The 18,662-nt window shown below is 39.3% G+C and overlaps 1 long non-coding RNA gene across 1 annotated transcript in view; it reads right to left on the reverse strand.

The window, feature by feature from the left end:
• The window catches only part of LOC148004269 (uncharacterized), a 64,142-nt gene extending 50,485 nt beyond the window's left edge, over nt 1–13,657 (reverse strand). Inside the window, exon 1 of the long non-coding RNA XR_015628222.1 lies at nt 13,570–13,657. This is a non-coding gene — a long non-coding RNA (uncharacterized LOC148004269). The remainder of the gene's footprint in view (nt 1–13,569) is intronic.
• Between the last annotated feature and the right edge of the window lie 5,005 nt (nt 13,658–18,662).

The following is an 18,662-nucleotide window of genomic DNA, read 5'->3' on the forward strand; positions in this document are numbered from 1 at the left end:
AATAAATCAGTTGCCTTCCTCTATACAAAAGAGAAACAAGCCGAGAAAGAAATTAGGGAAACGACACCCTTCATAATAGACCCAAATAATATAAAGTACCTCGGTGTGACTTTAACCAAGCAAGTAAAAGATCTGTACAATAAGAACTTCAAGACACTGAGGAAAGAAATTGAAGAAGACCTCAGAAGATGGAAAGATCTCCCATGCTCATGGATTGGCAGGATTAATATAGTAAAAATGGCCATTTTACCAAAAGCAATCTACAGATTCAATGCAATCCCCATCAAAGTACCAATCCAATTCTTCAAAGAGTTAGACAGAACAATTTGCAAATTCATCTGGAATAACAAAAAACCCAGGATAGCTAAAGCTATCCTCAACAATAAAAGGACTTCAGGGGGAATCACTATCCCTGAACTCAAGCAGTATTACAGAGCAATAGTGATAAAAACTGCATGGTATTGGAACAGAGACAGACAGATAGACCAATGGAATAGAATTGAAGATGCAGAAATGAACCCACACACCTATGGTCACTTGATTTTTGACAAAGGAGCCAAAACCATCCAATGGAAAAAAGATAGCATTTTCAGCAAATGGTGCTGGTTCAACTGGAGGTCAACATGTAGAAGAATGCAGATCGATCCATGCTTATCACCCTGTACAAAGCTTAAGTCCAAGTGGATCAAGGACCTCCACATCAAACCAGACACACTCAAACTAATAGAAGAAAAACTAGGGAAGCATCTGGAACACATGGGCACTGGAAAAAATTTCCTGAACAAAACACCAATGGCTTATGCTCTAAGATCAAGAATCGACAAATGGGATCTCATAAAACTGCAAAACTTCTGTAAGGCAAAGGACACTGTGGTTAGGACAAAACGGCAAGAGATTGGGAAAAGATCTTTACCAATCCTACAACAGATAGAGGCCTTATATCCAAAATATACAAAGAACTCAAGAAGTTAGACCGCAGGGAAACAAATGACCCTATTAAAAAATGGGGTTCAGAGTTAAACAAATAATTCACAGCTGAGGAATGCCGAATGGCTGAAAAACACCTAAAGAAATGTTCAACATCTTTAGTCATAAGGGAAATGCAAATCAAAACAACCCTGAGATTTCACCTCACACCAGTGAGAATGGCTAAGATCAAAAACTCAGGTGACAGCAGATGCTGGCGAGGATGTGGAGAAAGAGGAACACTCCTCCATTGTTGGTGGGATTGCAGACTGGTAAAACCATTCTGGAAATCAGTCTGGAGGTTCCTCAGAAAATTGGACATTGAACTGCCTGAGGATCCAGCTATACCTCTCTTGGGCATATACCCAAAAGATGCCTGAACATATAAAAGAGACACGTGCTCCACTATGTTCATCGCAGCCTTATTTATAATAGCCAGAAACTGGAAAGAACCCAGATGCCCTTCAACAGAGGAATGGATACAGAAAATGTGGTACATCTACACAATGGAATATTACTCAGCTATCAAAAACAACGAGTTTATGAAATTCGTAGGCAAATGGTTGGAACCGGAAAATATCATCCTGAGTGAGGTAACCCAATCACAGAAAGACATACATGGTATGCACTCATTGATAAGTGGCTATTAGCCCAAATGCTTGAATTACCCTAGATCCCTAGAACAAATGAAACTCAAGACGGATGATCAAAATGTGAATGCTTCACTCCTTCTTTAAATGAGGAAAAAGAATACCCTTGGCAGGGAAGGGAGAGGCAAAGATTAAAACAGAGACTGAAGGAACACCCATTCAGAGCCTGCCCCACATGTGGCCCATCCATATACAGCCACCCAATTAGACAAGATGGATGAAGCAAAGAAGTGCAGACTGACAGGAGCCGGATGTAGATCGCTCCTGAGAGACACAGCCAGAATACAGCAAATACAGAGGCGAATGCCAGCAGCAAACCACTGAACTGAGAATAGGACCCCCGTTGAAGGAATCAGAGAAAGAACTGGAAGAGCTTGAAGGGGCTCGAGACCCCAAAAGTACAACAATGCCAAGCAACCAGAGCTTCCAGGGACTGAGCCACTACCTAAAGACTATACATGAACTGACCCTGGACTCTGACCCCATAGGTAGCAATGAATATCCTAGTAAGAGCACCAGTGGAAGGGGAAGCCCTGGGTCCTGCTAAAACTGAACCCCCAGTGAACTAGACTGTTGGGGGGAGGGCGGCAGTGGGTGGAAGGTTGGGAGGGGAACACCCATAAGGAAGGGGAGGGGGGAGGGGGATGTTTGCCCGGAAACTGGGAAAGGGAATAACACTCGAAATGTATATAAGAAATACTCAATTAATAAAAAAAAAAAAAAGAACCAAATGTACTCACGAGGTAGAGTAACAGCTGTGTTTGGATAGAAAAGGGTTCTAAGCATTTTGGAAATGAAAAACCAAGAGGTCTGTGTAATAAAGGTCATTTAATAGTTCATTTTGTTTTCCTATATGAAGTTATTGCTGAAACTGAGGATCCAAATAACCAAACCCATGATTTTCATTCGAATAGAACTGTGTATTTCATTGTTAGTTCGTCACGGCACTAAGGTGCCAGAGTTTGCAAGGTGTGCTCAGGAGTACTCTGTAGGCACTGAGATGTCCTTCCTGTCGAAGATCCCTTATCCTCAAAATAAGCATAAAATCTGCCTCTAACAATCAATATTACTCTGAACATAATCTTCATGTTTCATGTTAGAACACTTCTCCATTAAAATTCTCCAAGCTTGTAGTGTTTGTTTTAATATTGAACCATTTCTCTTTGCTAAGTTTCAACAACCAAAATTTTGTCTGAAAAACTATTTTTTATAACCAGTAAGCTTTGAAACAAATAATGCCTTGCCAACAGCTAATCTGGACATTGAATAGTAGTGAATGCAGAGACTGCTTAAGGTTCTGAGAAGAGGAGACAGCGATATGCTGAGTCCTTAAAAAGACATTTATGTCATGCCATATAAAGTTCATGGAGAATCCTAGAGGAATCATATGAACGTGAAGATAGGAAAAAGGGCTGCAACATTCTGTCTTCAGGGCATAGCACAGCCAGTACACCCATGAAATCGCAATACAAACAGGAAGCAGTTCATGGTACGCTCTCTCTCCCTACTGAACTTTTAGCTATCGATACATTCTGAGAGTTGATTAGTCATTGTTTTCATTTGTAAACCCACTGGTGAGCCAACAAGACTCCAATGAGAAGTTCCAGCCCATGGTCGCACAGGAAGTCTCAATTAAAATTAATCAACCATAAGACAAAATAAAGGAAAAGAACTTGTGGGGAGGAAGGATGAATTGACAGGGATGTTAAAGATGTAATCATTTTCATACCACCAGGAAAGGTTCAGCACCCTCTCTGTTAAGTATTCACTGAGCGAGACATCAACTCTGTCTCAGAGTCCTTGGTTAGGCAAACATAGCTAAGTGCACAAAGTACATAAAACGATAGATTTTATATATGACTGCAAACTTTTGAGTAGAATCCTTTGATATCATCCTTAGTGTACAGCCTTAAAAATACACAACAAAGAAGTGTTTTTCCCAACAAACGAATGCCATGGAATTTAATACTTTCAACTGCAATGTTCATGTCCTCTAGTCCCAAAGAAGGTGTTTCTTCAAAAAAGAAAAAAAAATCATGTTTTGAATCTGCACAGCCCAAGAACATGAGAACTTATGAAAAGTATGTATGATTCTTTTCCACTCACTAATGAAAGGCTAACAAATATAGTTCACCCAAAACTGTGTGTGTTTTTCATGTCTAATTCATCTGCTCTTGTTAAAAAAAAGTGATCACCTGCCCTATATCTCACTTCATCTCATTCTTCTCCATTCGCACTCTGCTGGTTGTCATCTGGGGTTTGCAATGATTCCCTCTTTGTCTTATGAGTTTTGAAATATTTTTCTTTCTATAGATTAAGACTAGTGTTTTTAAAGCACTTGTTAATTAATGCCTGTCTGATTTTTGTTCTGCTACTGTAATAAAATACAAAGCAACTTAAAGATGAAAGGGTTTATTTTAGATCCCATTTCAAAGTAGAGTCCATCATGATTGGGAAGTTGAGGAAGCAGAACCTGGAAGCCATTTAGCACATTGTGTCTGTAGCCAAAGGAAAGATCCATGAATGTCTGCCTGCCAGAGCTCAGCAGACTTCTGCTTAATAAAGAAGGTGATCTCGATGAAGGGACAGAGTCACACAAATTAGGTAGGATTTCCCATCTCAACTAATGTAATCTAGACTACCACCACATACCACCCCACCCCCACATATACACACATGCATGGATGTCTAGAGATCCATTTCCCAGGTGATTAAATTATTACTAACAATCTTAACTCCATTCTTGGTAAACTTGACATCACAGTTGAAGTCAGAAACTTCTATTCCCTGTCCTCAAAGAAGCAAATTTATCTCATACTGTGAAATACAGTACAACTTTATAGATTGTATTTATGTTTAGTTTTTACTTGTGTGTGTGTGCGTGTGTGTGTGTGTGTGTGTGTGTGTGAGAGAGAGAGAGAGAGAGAGAGAGAGAGAGAGAGAGAGAGAGAGAGAGATACCAGTACAGATATGGACAGAGGCCCGAAGATCCCCTTGAGCTAAAATCACAATCAATTGTGAACGGTCTGATGAGGTTGTTAGTTCCTATGATGGTTTGTATATGTTTGGCATAGGGAGTGGCAATATAGGAGAAGATGTGGCCTTTTGGAGTAGACATAGCCTTCTTGGAGCAGATGTGCCATTGTGAGTGTGGGCTTTAATACCCTAATCCTAGCTGCCTAGAAGTCAGTCTTCTCCCGTTTGCCTTTGGAATAAGATGTACAATGTCCTACATTATGCCTGCCTGGATGCTGCCATACTCCTGAATTGATGATAATGGACTGAAACTCTGAAACTGTAAGCCAACCCCAATTAATTGCTGTCCTTATAAAAGTTGTCTTGGTCCTGTTGTCTCTTCACAGCAGTAAAACCATAACTAAGACAGTACCTGAACTTGGGTCATCTCTATGTGCTTGTAACTGCTTAATTACTTGTATCCCCTAACATCTCTTTAGGCCTACAATCCAACTTTAAATATCTACAGTGTTTAACAAATATATCACTTTAAAAGTTCAGTCATTTAACTGTGAACTCCATTAAAATCAAAATATAGGTTACATATGACCAACATATAGTAGCACAGAATAAGCATTGTCATTCCAAAATGGAAGAACCAGAGCAAAAAAAAAAAAGGAACAACCATACTGAAAAAAAAGCCATATACACCAGAACAAACAAACCCTAAAGCTCCATGTGCAGCATCTGGAGCTCAGACAGAACCATCTGGGTGTCCAGAGAACCTGGTTAGCTTCATGCTTCTAGTTTCACCATTGGCAACATGCAGAATTTATGTTGGGCCTGCTCTGCTCAGTTCCTGCAATGTTGCTTAACATGTGTTCCATAGCTCTATCACCAAGGCATCCTAGAATCCCCTCTACACCCCAAACGTCACCTCTACGACTTAATGCACAAGCATCGCTGAGATTTCCTGAAAAACATCTGACCCTACTATGTTTGTCTGTGGCTCCACAATATCTTCTTTTTTCATACTTTTTAGCCCTAAGACCAGTGTCAAGTAGACAGTGCTACTCAGTTTGAGGTGGAGCCTCCAAGAGATGGAGTTCTCCCCTTCAAGACACTTTTCACAGTCTCCTACTCTAGCCCAAGAGTTTTCTCTTTAGTGGTGCTGATCTCTTTTAACAATTAGAGATACTTTCTCACTACTACTGACCTGAATCTTCTCCTGTCTTGAAATTTACCAAACAAATCATTCCTTATCTTTCGCTCAGCTTCACTTAAATTTTCCATCCACAAGCAGAATGAAGTAGAATTCTTGACCATGGTAGTATTTGAATGCCTCTATTCCACAGCCTAAAAGAGTATGTATCGTACTCCAAAACCTATGTACCAGGTCTCCACTGTTGCCTTCAAAGAATGCCTCCTTGTGCTAAGAAAAGAGAAAAGATCTGACTGTGTTCTTCCTATAGTCTAAAACACTAGGGGCCTGAGATAAAAATGAAATTAGTGTTTTAATCTATGCTCAGACACAGCTTTTATAACTGAAAGTAATTAGAAATGTGTAATCAGTTGAGGTGTTAAAAATCAGGCTATGTAATCTGGATGTTTCATGTTAATTCCCCTCTACTTAGGCTAGACTCCACTTCACCTCTACCCACCTCTTCTTTACTCCTCAGGGTCTTAATTTTCCTCCTGTGCAATATTTCCTGGCAATCATGGATTTGTCTGAGTTACTCTGCTATTGCTGTGGAATTTTACCTTGAATTCATGTGTACTTTGCTTTATTTTGACACTTTCTATAAGAGACGTCAGTATGGTCTTTCTTTAGCTTAATATATTAAACAAATCTCCCTATCGATCCTATAGGAAAGCCTCTTCTTTTGCTTAACTCCATGGAAAATCGTTACACAAAGTAAGAAGAGAATGCCCTCAGTGGTTTGTTGTGACCACGGACAGACATTTGGTATTGGTTTGCATATATTGGACCCATATATACTTCACTTTAGTCTATAATTCCTTGCAGTACCAAAGTCTGTTTGATTAATTCTGAAAGTTATAGAAGGTATTTGTATTCAATGAGTGTTAAACATAGCAGAGACTCTATTGTTAGTCACAAGAAAGCGGTCTTTCATTCAGGCTTACAGCAAAGCTGTCCTTTCTAGTAGAGGGGCGAAAAACAGTCAGTAGTTCATGTCACACTCACCTCATGTAACTGATGTTGAGGTCTCATTACTTACACAGCCACCTTTAATTAACCTTTCATTTTGAGACCGAAAGAAGTAAGATGTAAGGATAATCTAGTTGTAAGTGCATGCCGGCTTATTGCATGAGAATAAACATGCTTGACTAAGTACTGAGAAAGTTACTGAAATGCCTCCTTCTATCATTGGGATTCATAAGGTTGCCGTTTGAAACTATGTGTTCATGTGCTCAATGTGCCTCTAGAACTGCTGTAGTCTCTGAGTGCCCATTCATTCAGCTTTGCACAGGCTGCCTGCCATTTCCAGCTCCTGCTGGTACATGGTCATGACCTTCTTTACTGCTTCCCTTTCACAGTCTTTCAACTTACTAGTTGTGAGCTGTTCCTCCCATGCCCTCTTATCTATGTAAAACACAAGGGAAACTGCTTCAATTAATAGTGAACAAAACTTTATGACAAAATCCATGTCCTTGGAATAATGTGAACATAAAACCTACTACATTCGGGAATAAAACAGAATTTCTATACAAGGTCAGACACATAAGAAAGTTAAATGAAGATGCTACTTGCCTGATGTGCGGAAGTAGAGTTCATCTGAATGCATGTTCTATCATAAGCTACAAGATGGATGCTACAGTCTCCACCCAGACTCAAAAGTAGAATAGTTTATTCTGACTAGAATTCTACCAAAAGTTTCAACAATCAACAAGATTGAACATAGCCACCAGGTATAGCAGAAATCAAAGATGGCTGCTCATTGTCCAGTCCCATTTCCTCTTTGTCCAGAGTGGGAGGCTGATGCAGAGCTGCCGAGGGTCATCCGGCAATTTGTGTTAGACTCTCAGAGGCGTCAGCTATCTTCTCTGCACTTAACCTTTCCTTCTGTGACTGTAAGTTGGAGCATATGATACTAATGGGAATGCTCATTTCTCCCGTTACCAAAGGTCTTCCTTATTCCCTCTCTTACCGTTTGAAAACCAGCAGAGAGAGAGACTGCGATCTATCACTCTTCCCTCCAGTTTTGCCAAGTGCCCGACGTTTACTGATAGCAGTGGGAAGCATGCCAGTGTACAGAACATATTCTACATTGTGCTTTCCAGATTCCATTTGAAATCAGTTTGCATTAAAAAGTCATTTCCTCATCATGTGTTTCTTTTCACTGCTTCCAGGCTTCTGATCCTCTGGAGATGTGTTGTTCTTGTTTGTTTTGATTTTTGGAGTCCATTTTAAAAGAATCAAATAATATTTATGTTTCTATTTTACCCTCTGAATGCCTTTTCTTTTTGGACACATCCTGACCTAGGTGTGACCTTGAAGCCTAACTGCCTCTCGTTCCATCAATAACATTTTAACCACTTCCTGGATAGTCATCTCTGTGCCAGGGACTGCAGTGGGGACCCCCAAAACAATGAGTGAAGCATGCATATAGCGATTTGCTTATTTTAGGGAGATTACATGAGAGCTAACTGATTTTTCTGAAAATCATTAGAATTGGACTGTGAGAATCAAGTCAGCAGGGTGTGGAGAAGTTAGAAGGAGCACCGGTTCATTCACACCCCTTTGATACAATTCACAATGAAGTCAAAACTTGGGTCAGGGCATAAAAGAATGAATGGACGTTTATTGATGAAAGAAGAAAAGGGAGTTTTTCTGAGAAGAGGCAAGCAGGGGCACAGATGCAGCCGTGGGGGTCATCGCTCATCCTAATGGCATGAATATTAGAGAATCAGGAGATAAGTGTGGCAGGAGTAGACTGCTCGATCACACAGCACTTATATACAATGGCAGATAGTTCTCACAACGACACAGTAATGAACTATGAAGATGGTGTTATCCAAACTACAGCTGTAGACTGCCCTCCTTAGAACATGTGAGCTGTGCCCAAGACAAGATAACGTTGTCACCACAAGATCTAGAAAGAACAGCACCATCAGAGAACACCACTACCCAGAGCTAACCTTTTATGCTCTTCACCTTTGACCATGACTGTGAAAAGGTTGAAATTCGTAAAATTTAAAATGTTCAAAAAGAACATGAACACGGGATCATCCTCCTCACAGGAATAAAACGATACTGTGTTTCTGGTTCCAAATCACATTTACTAAAAATTAATATCTACAGCATCAAACTCAAATATCCACATTAAACAAAACCCTTGTCATCACAGAGAGAGCTAAATTCCAACCACTCTTTGCTTTCCCTGCCCTGCTTCCTCCAAACAGAACTGTGTCAGTATTTTTGGTTTCAAGACTGCAAAAAAGAAAGTGTATTGCCATCTCTTGCTGCATCACCAAAAAATAAAATGGTGTTTTATGGAGGTGTACAGTTATCTGAGGAAAACACAGTGCTGTCCTTCTGTTCTGGTTCTCCCCAACCCTTTCTCCTTAGAAATGCAACCAACTTTTACGTCGTCCAGGGAAGACATGAACATTTCTTTGTGAACTCTGAAAACATTTTTACTCCGGAAGTTAAAAGAAGCCAAATTTCATCACAAGGTATGACTGCTGCTTATTGGAGAAACTTGCCAGTATTTTGGCAATTTTCACAGGCTCACATTCCTCTTAAAGTAGGTTATATCTGGGTTTTAGAGATAATGTTTGGGACAAACAAACATTATTATCTCTGCTCTAACAGATTACATATCCAAATGAGAACGACGATTATATAAAAAGCAAATAAATATACAATGTCTGGTAGTGACATATGTTATGGTGGCTTGAACAGGATGTCCTCAAAAGGTTCATATAATTGAATGCTTAGTTACTGGAAGAAGAACTGATCTATAGGTCAGTATGGTCTACTTGGAGAAAGTGTGTCAGCAGGCTTTGATGCTTCAAAATCCCACTTCAGATTCTCTCTCTCTCTCTCTCTCTCTCTCCTATCTCAGTGTCTCTCTCTGTCTCTATCTCTGTCTCTATCCCTGTCTCTCTCTCTCCTATCTCAGTGTCTCTCTCTGTCTCTATCTCTGTCTCTATCCCTGTCTCTCTCTGTCTGTCTGTCTCTGTCTGTCTCTGTCTCTGTCTCTCTCTGTCTCTCTGTCTCTCTCTCTTTCTGAGTGTGTGTGTGTGTGTGTGTGTGTGTGTATGTGCGTGTGTGTATTAGGATGTAACTTTCAATTACCTTTTCAGTACCATGCCTGCCTACATGCCACCATGCACCCCATCATGATGATAATGGACCATACTCTGAAAATGTAAGTATGGCCACAATAAATGCTTTCTCTTATAAGCGTTGCCATGGTTGTGGTGGTTCTTCACAACACTGGAATAGTGACTAAGGTGTATGGTGTGAAAAAGCATATAATAATGCAAGGCAATGTAGGTAATGAGAATATAGAGTATCCTACAGAAGGTGATATGGACTGGTGCCTTTTGAAGAACACTGAAGGGGGCTAACATTTTAGTGTCTCTACTATGTAAAAGTCAAGGCCAAACATTCTGAGAATAAATATCCTAGAAAAGATTCATAAATTCTGAAAAAAATATTGAGATTAGAAGAAAGTGAGGGAGATGAATAATAAATGAAAACAGATTGAATGCCAGCTGGGAGCCATGTCATTTAGATACTGAGAGACCATGACGTGAAATAGCATGTTTAGCTATATAGGTTTAGATGGTATAGGAGGCATTATGTATGTAAATGAGTGGTGGAGATTAGCAATGGAAGGAGTTTGGGAAGCTCCTTGTGCTAGTTTATCCATGCAGTCATGCTAGAGCTGTATGAAGTGGAGTGGTGGAGAGGGAAAAATCAGTTTTCTTCAATGGAGTGGCCCTGAATATATCAACAATGTCCTAGAGTAGTTTGCGTATCAGCTGTAGCTAGCCAACATAAAACGGACTCTATATTCTATTGTTTTGATATTTAGTTTTCTTTTTCTTTCTGTCAGTGGTGTGTGTGTGTGTGTGTGTGTGTGTGTGTGTGTGTGTGTGTGTGTGTGTGCTCATTTTGCTTTGTGTTGGTTTAAGAGTCAAAAAATATAAGGGAAATTTTTGTTAAAAATAAAGCCTGGTTTATAGACTGGAGAGATGGCTCTGTGGTTAAGAGCACTGACTGCATTTCCAGAGGTCCTGAGTTCAAATCCTAGCAACTACATGGTGACTCACAGCCATGTGTAATGGGATCAGATGTGCTCTTCTGGGGTGTCTAGGACAGCTACAGTGTACTCATATACATTACAAATAAATAAATCTTTTTTTTTAAAAAAAGCATCATTTATCTTGGAATCTAATGTTTTAGAGGTTTTTCTTCAGGTTTGGGGAGTAGTTCTGTGTTCTCTGAGCCTGCAGCTCAGTTGTCATTCAGGAGCTGCCTTTATTGGCTGGTTGTCCGGGTAGTTCTGAATTTGCTTCATTGTTTACTGCTTCATATTAGGGAAAAAGTCATTAGAATTCTTATCAGTTTGAGGTTTATTGTATTACTACATCTGTTTGATAATTGGTCTTCATACAAAATTCAAGAATTAATTTTCCTTCAGAATTTTTAGGATACTTTCTCATTGTCTTTCAGCACCTGGTGTTGCTGTATTAATCTTTTCCAAAGCTGTAATGAAATACTGAGACTAGACAACTTTGTCAAGTTGAAAAGTTTTATTTAGCTCTAGTTTTGAGGGTTCAAAGCTTGGTAAGAGTATTGGTTTGACTTCTGTGAGGTCCTCAAGTAGACAGTAAGTAGATGTAAGCTAGAGAAATCACATGACAAGTATGAAATCCAGGAGGATTCAGGTTATCTTTGACATCTGACCGGTGAGATGTCAAACCCATGTGTGTACATGAGCTGCATTTATAACAAATAGCTCTGGTGAGAATGAACGTGGGTCCCACAAAGTGACCCGACTTTGACAGAGCACCAATCTATCGATTCTCTGTAACTTATCTTTCCACTATTTTGCTGCTATCCTGTGACTCTCAATGATGGGTTGCAGCTTTCTTCACTTTGCTTCATCAATCAACATCCCCACATAGTTTTTTTTTTCTCATTCTATTGCTGTGATGACAAACTGCTCTAAACACAATACTATAAGCAACGCAAATTTATTACCTGATGGGTCTGGGAGTTAGTGAAAATCAATTATTATCAGGTTTTATACATCCCAGTAGAATCTGGGAGAGAATAACTTTCCTGCCTTATCCCACTTCAGAAAACTCTTTGAATTCATTGATTTAAATTAGCAACCCCTTCCTTCCCTTCAAAGCCAATGGTATTTTTTTCTTCTTTCTGCTCTCCAATTCCTTTCTCTCCCTATTCCTCTTCCTCTCCCTTCCCCCTCCCCCTCTCTCTATCTACCTCTTTTAAGACAGGGTTCCTTTGTATAGCCCTGACTGTCCTGGAACTTGCTCTGTAACAGACTGGCTTTGAACTCAGAGATCTGCCTGCCTCTGCCTCTGAAGTATTGGGATTAAAGGCAAGCGCCACCACCTGACTTCTCCCATTTCTCTTTACATGCTTTTTTTTTTAATACCAGACATGTAGCCAGGAAAAATCTTTTGCCTTTAGTATGTAAATGTTGGGTAGTACTTTGGGGAAAGAGGAAGAGGATTAGCAGTTCAAGACTAGCTCTGCCTATCTAGGAAGGCTGAGGACAGCATGAGATGGAGATCCTGTCTCAAAAGCCAATCAACTAATCAATCAACCAAACAAGTCAGAGTTCTGAAGAGCTTGTGGTTAGAAATGCCTACTGTCATAATGAGAAGCTGTCTCAGCCTCTTAGGATCCAAAGCCTTCATCCTGTCTGCAAAGCATCTTTTGCTCTGCCAGTCAATCTATCCATAAGCCCTGTGGACTGGATGTGGACATTCCAGGTCATTACTCTGTCAAACTTTCAATAGATACTTTTAAAAAACCCATGTATGTACTAACTTGCCCCCGATCTTTTCTGGATAGCCCTTGGCATGTATAGCATATCACATCATTTTATGACCATTTTAGTCTAATTTCAAATGGAGTAAGAGGTAGAAGGATGAGCATAGTTGAACATTTTAAATCAAAGTCTTTCTCTCGGCGTTTATTATATTTTGATATTATAGATGGGACCCAGGGCTTTAAACACACGAGGCATATGCTTTTACCTTTGAGCTACAATGTAGGCCTAAGAATTTACTTTAAGTCACTTTCAGCTGGCATCTTAAGAAATGATGCCGTGAGGTTATTTCTTTAAAATTTAAAGTGTATTTTATATATTAAAAAATTCTAGCATCCATGTTATTGCTTTGTGTGATTTCTAAACTGAAAATTAATTTGGTAACATTAAGTGTACCCAAAAAGACAGAAGAAATCATATTATTGTTTACTTACCAAAAATTTCATACAATACATATAAAGGCACATATACATATAAAGGCACGTATACATATACATATCTAGCTTACTAAACTTACCCTACTTGGGTGGACAATACTCCACAAAAGGCAAAAACATAAATTAATTAATTAATTAATTAATTAATTAATTAATTCAGGCATGAGAATTCCCCATGCTAGGTGTTGCTCAGAGGGGGCTGGGCGATACCCTAAACACTATATTCTATCATCATTGCCCTGGTTGGCTTCAATGCAGTGATGATGAGTCCCTATTGTTGAAGAAAGACACTGTATTTCAGACACTACATCCAGAGCCTGGAGCTGGGTCTGACTTGAAAGTCTCCTTCCTGGATTTTGAGACTCCATGCCACTTCCTGGAAGGTGCTGCGCATGCTTCCTAGAAACAGCAGCAGTCAATAGTGCTACCCAACTGTAAAACCAAGGAACTCTGACAAATCGCATGGCAGGATAAACCTAGGGAATCTACAGTGATGCTTACATCGTCTCAGTGACCCGCAGTTGTCATATTAGACATAATGTCCGCTTAACAGATGAGAATCATCCCTGGTACTGGAAGCATAGCTCACTGCCCACAGTTAGTGAGGTCATGGATCTCGTGGACGATGCAACTACTGTCACTTCGTTAAACTACGTATTTCCTAAGTGAATCTGGATATTTATCCTTCTGTGCACAGGTAGAAATAGTTTTCACTCTTCATCAAGGGAGCTCTCTTTGCAACAGATAGAGACAATTTCAGCAAACCCCAACCGGACAAAATACAAAGAATTGATCATGAGATACCCAGCCAAACTGACACATCGATAACACAACTCAATATCAACAGACAGGCTATCAAAGAAGGCAGAATCTCACAGGAACCTAACTATAGGGGGGACACCTGCAGGAATTAAATGACTCTTGAGAAAGGGAGAGTTAGTCTTCTCTAGGGATGAGCCTATATATAGTATACTATATATTCTAATATATTTGTACATATATATATATGTGTGTGTATATATATATGCATCACCTGACATATCAAAATCTTCCACTTTACAAACTATTATTTGGCAAGAAAAACATCCTTAAAAATATATTCGGGACAGGTTGGATGGCTCAGTGCATAAGGATTGTGGTTAAGACTGTCAAACTGAATTGCAACCTCAAGTTCCACATGCTAAAAGGAGAAAATCAAGTCCCATAAACTTTCCTTTAATCTCTGCAAGTACACCGTGGAACATTCATGTCCCACACACATACAAGTAAAGAAGTTACTGTAAGAAAAATTGTGCATTTATACGGATTCTCTACAGAAGCTCATATGACACAAATCTCTTAAGAATCTCCTGCCCTACATATCACACCAATGGAAATGTCGGATATCCAGGTTAGGGGCTCCAAGATTGCTCCTTAGTTTGGGCTAGCTTATATTTAACAATCTGAATTCAAAAAGCACATAGTTAGCTTTTCAGATGTATCTTTAAAATGTCTATAGACTTACCCCTAAATGTTGAGTTCTGCATGTTGCTGACATACATAGCATCCCTATAGGAAAGGAACTTGCATACTAAGAAAAGGATTCAGAAGTGTTATTCAGAAGCATATTTATCTAGTTAATTGAATGTATAAGTGACAGAGTGGGGACATGAACTCAGTTCTCTCAAACTTATTTCTTTACTGAACTATAAAGCTATGCTGAAGTAGAACCTAATGTGCTTGAAATAAATACTTTTCTTCACCAAGAAAGAGAGGAAAATAAAACTGCTGACTGTAAGAACCATTACTTCACACAGTTGTTAACTGAAAATTCAGATATTTTAATTTTCCTCTGATACTTCAGGGTCTCAAACCTTATTTCTATTGACATACGAGGTGACCTTTTTCAATGCCAGCCTTTGTGTCATCCTGCAAGGGCAGCATGTCAGATGTACCTTTTGAATACCAGGGATAGTTGCTTTCACAGGAGACCAACATTCTTTCATTTATTCTGTGAGCTCTCAGGTGGTATTTGAGTTGACAGCTGGACCCCCAGTCTTTTCCTTGGGGATTACAGCTGTTGAACTACTTTGAGCTTTCTTTGCCTGTGTATGTTTTTAGTGATAAAGGATCAAGAAGACTCTGCATCCTCCTCTCCCTGGCATTCTCAGTGAAATGTTAGTTGGAAAAACCATCCTTCTACAGTGGCAGTTAGATAATTGAAATTCATTGCAGTGGGGAGAAAAATCACTTCTGGAGGCTTATTTCTCTGCAGATTCATTATTGGGATTTTGACCCTGGGTTTACACTAGTCAAGAGTGAATGGGCCGGGATTGGGGTTAGAGGAGAGGAAGGGTGTCCTGGAACCTTTCAAACTGTAATGATTCCATTGCCAAGCCCTGGGGTTGGAGGTGCACTGCTTACCTTACACAGACCCTCTGACGCGCTCTCTCAGGTCCTCGTGCAAAGCATCTTAGCAAGTGCTTTTGATTGTCAGCTGTGCAGCCTTATCAAATATCTATTTTTTGCTTTTAACATCCCTAGGCAGTTTGACAACCTTATCACCCACTTTCCCTGCTTCTGCAAGACTTTCGCAGGCATCCATGTTAACAAGATACATTTGTCGATGAGAATGTTCTTTTTCATGGGAAATGTGGTTTTTAAATATATGTTTTATCTGACAAGTATAACTGACATTAGTAAGAAAGAGAAAGTCTAATTTTAAAGTCTAATTTTCTGATTCAGTGATCTCAGTAGACAGAAGAGAGCAGACTTAAAATGCTATAAGATTTATTATTTTTATTTTATTATTATTGTTATCTGTAATCTCTTCTTACAGTCAAGTGATCCCCTGCCCAGTCCACTCTCTGACAGTTCCTCATCCCATTCTGCCTCCCCCCCATCTCCACGAGGATATTCCCACACTCCCACACAGCCCCACATCCCGCTAGGGGTCTGCATTCCCTGGGGCCTCAAGTCTCTCAAGGGTTAGGTGCATCTTCTCACATTGAGGCCGGTCCAGGCAGTCCTCTGCTGTATATGTGTCAGGGGCCTTGGACCAGCTACTGTATGCTGCCTGGTTGGTGACTCAGTGTCTGAGAAACATCAGGGGTCCAGGTTTGTTAATACTGCTGGTCTTCCTATGGGGTCACCCCTATCCTCAACTTCTTCCATCCTTCCCCTAATTCAACCACAGGAGTCCCCTACTTCAGACCATTGCTTGGGTGTAAGTATCTGCTTCTGTTTCAGTCAGCTGCTCTTGGGCCTCTCAGAGGGCAGCCATTCTAGGCTCCTGTCTATAAGTACATCATAGCATAACTAATGGTGTCAGGCCTTGGAACCTCCCCTTGAGACGGGTCCCAATATGGGACAGTCACTGGACTTAAAGGAGAAAAACATAGAATGCAGAAGGAGGGAGGGATTTGGCTGGGAGAGGGGAGCAGGAGGGGCAGGTAAAAAGGGGAACATGATCAGGTATTGGGAGACCAGGAATGAAGCCCCAAGGGCCAACAGAATGAGTGGAAATATACAACCTCGGTAGGTGGGAGGCAGGGTGACCCTCTAGAATGTACCAATCTCTAGGAGGTAAGAGAATCTCAAGACTCAAAGAGAGGAACTTTGGATGAAATGCCCAGCAGCAGGGAGAGGGAACTTGTAGAATCCACCCCCAGTAGAAAGACGGGCATCAAGTGTAGGATGGGGTTGCCATTCCACAGTCAAAAACTCTGACCCAGAACTGCTCCTGTCTAAAAGAACTGCAGAGACAAAAATGGAAAAGAGACTGAAGGAAAGATTTATTTTTGAGAATTAAGCATTTTATACTAGCATTTTTAATACATAAATATGATGACCTCGGGTCACAAAAGAGATTTTGAAGAAAGTTAACAGAGTTTGCATTATAGAGCATAAACTCACTAAGCCTAGGAAGTATAAGTTAATAATACTATCTGATCCATAATTTATGTTCTAATTGTAATTGATTAATAAATGTAATGATAAATATTATAATAGAAAGTGATTTTATGTCATCATGGAAGAAAAAAGTTGGAATATAAATAATGTATTAATTACAATAAAATATGCAATGAAAGACTTTAATATATAAATATTCTTCCTGATATGCTTTCTATTTCATAGGCTGATATTTGAAAAGTTGGGAAACAAGAATTAGACTGTTGAAAATATATTAATTTAAGGTTTCAAAATTGTCCATACAAAGGAACTGTCTCATTAATCTGCATTAAATTTGTTTCATTGACTTCTGTATTGTAAAGAGTCTCACTGTTGAAATTCATTATAACTACTTAGGAAGTACTGAAGCAACTAATATTGTTTAAATGTACATATCTGGCAGTCAAATGAAAATTATCAGATACATCAAGGCACATTATAAATAGAAATATAAAACAAAAACAAATGATTAAAAATATGCTTAGGAAAACTCATATTAAGCTAAAATAGTTTATCAAAGAACTGGAATCTGTAAAGTCAGATAAAACAGAAAACCTCGTGCAAAATTTCTTGATTAGAAGCTTAAAATTGATGAATAAATTTATGACAATTGTTTAAGCACAGCTAGAAAGAAAAATAGCTAACAGGGAGAAAATGTTAGACAGAAAATACTCAATGACAATGCTTATATGGGTACCTGAGTAAACTACATATATTAGACAGTAAAAATATTTGACATATGTGCAACTGGGAGTTAGGAGTAAAACGGCAGGAGAAAGATTGAAGGCCAACATTGTCTCAGAGATTAAACATGGGCAGGGATGATTCAAGAAGAGGGGAAAACCTGAATCAGGATAAAAAGTACAAATGATGAAAATTAAAATCAACAATATTTTGTGAGCTACATTTAGTAATAATAAATCAACATAAAAAGATTATCACCAGAAATGGAAGGCGGTAAAGAATAGACTTGCACATTAGACATGCATGGAAAAAAATCAGTCAACCTAAAATGCAATATCCTGTGAAAATATACAAAAGTAGGTCAGTTAGAAACTTAAAGAAAGTAAAGAAAATACAAAAGCTGTTTAGTAGGATGAAAATAATTTTAAATTGATGTTAGAGTTGAAGAAAATTTAAGTACTGGGAATTGTATAGATTTGCAAAATATAGGCCATTCTGTGTTTATAGAATATCAAAACTGTTAGGATTAAATCTGTGTACAGTATTATGTGCATTATATCAACTTAAAGATAAGCAGAAAATAAGTGAACTGTAAAACTTGTGGATACAAAAGTCATTAGAAACTCAAAAATACTAATTTTACTTAATGTTAATTTTTTATTTTTAAAATTTATTTATTTATTCACTTTATATCCAAGATCAGCAACCCTCCTCCCAGTATCCCCTCACATGGATCCCCCTCCCATTCCTCCCTTCCCTTTGCCTTTGAGAAGGAAGAGCCCTCCTCTGGGTATCCCAGTACCACCCTCCTGACTCTTTCCCCCACGTCCCCCAACCCCACTGGCATATCAAGTCATTGCAGGTCTAGGCTCATTCTCACCCACAGAGGACAGACAAGATAGACATTTAGGGGAATGGGATTCACAGGCAGGCAGACAACAAATTCAGGGACAACCTCTACTCCAGTAGCTGGAGGTCCT

The sequence above is a fragment of the Rattus norvegicus genome, chromosome 8 (genome assembly GCF_021556685.1).
Source record: "Rattus norvegicus strain SHRSP/BbbUtx chromosome 8, alternate assembly SHRSP_T2T, whole genome shotgun sequence".
Classification (NCBI taxonomy): Eukaryota; Metazoa; Chordata; class Mammalia; order Rodentia; family Muridae; genus Rattus; species Rattus norvegicus.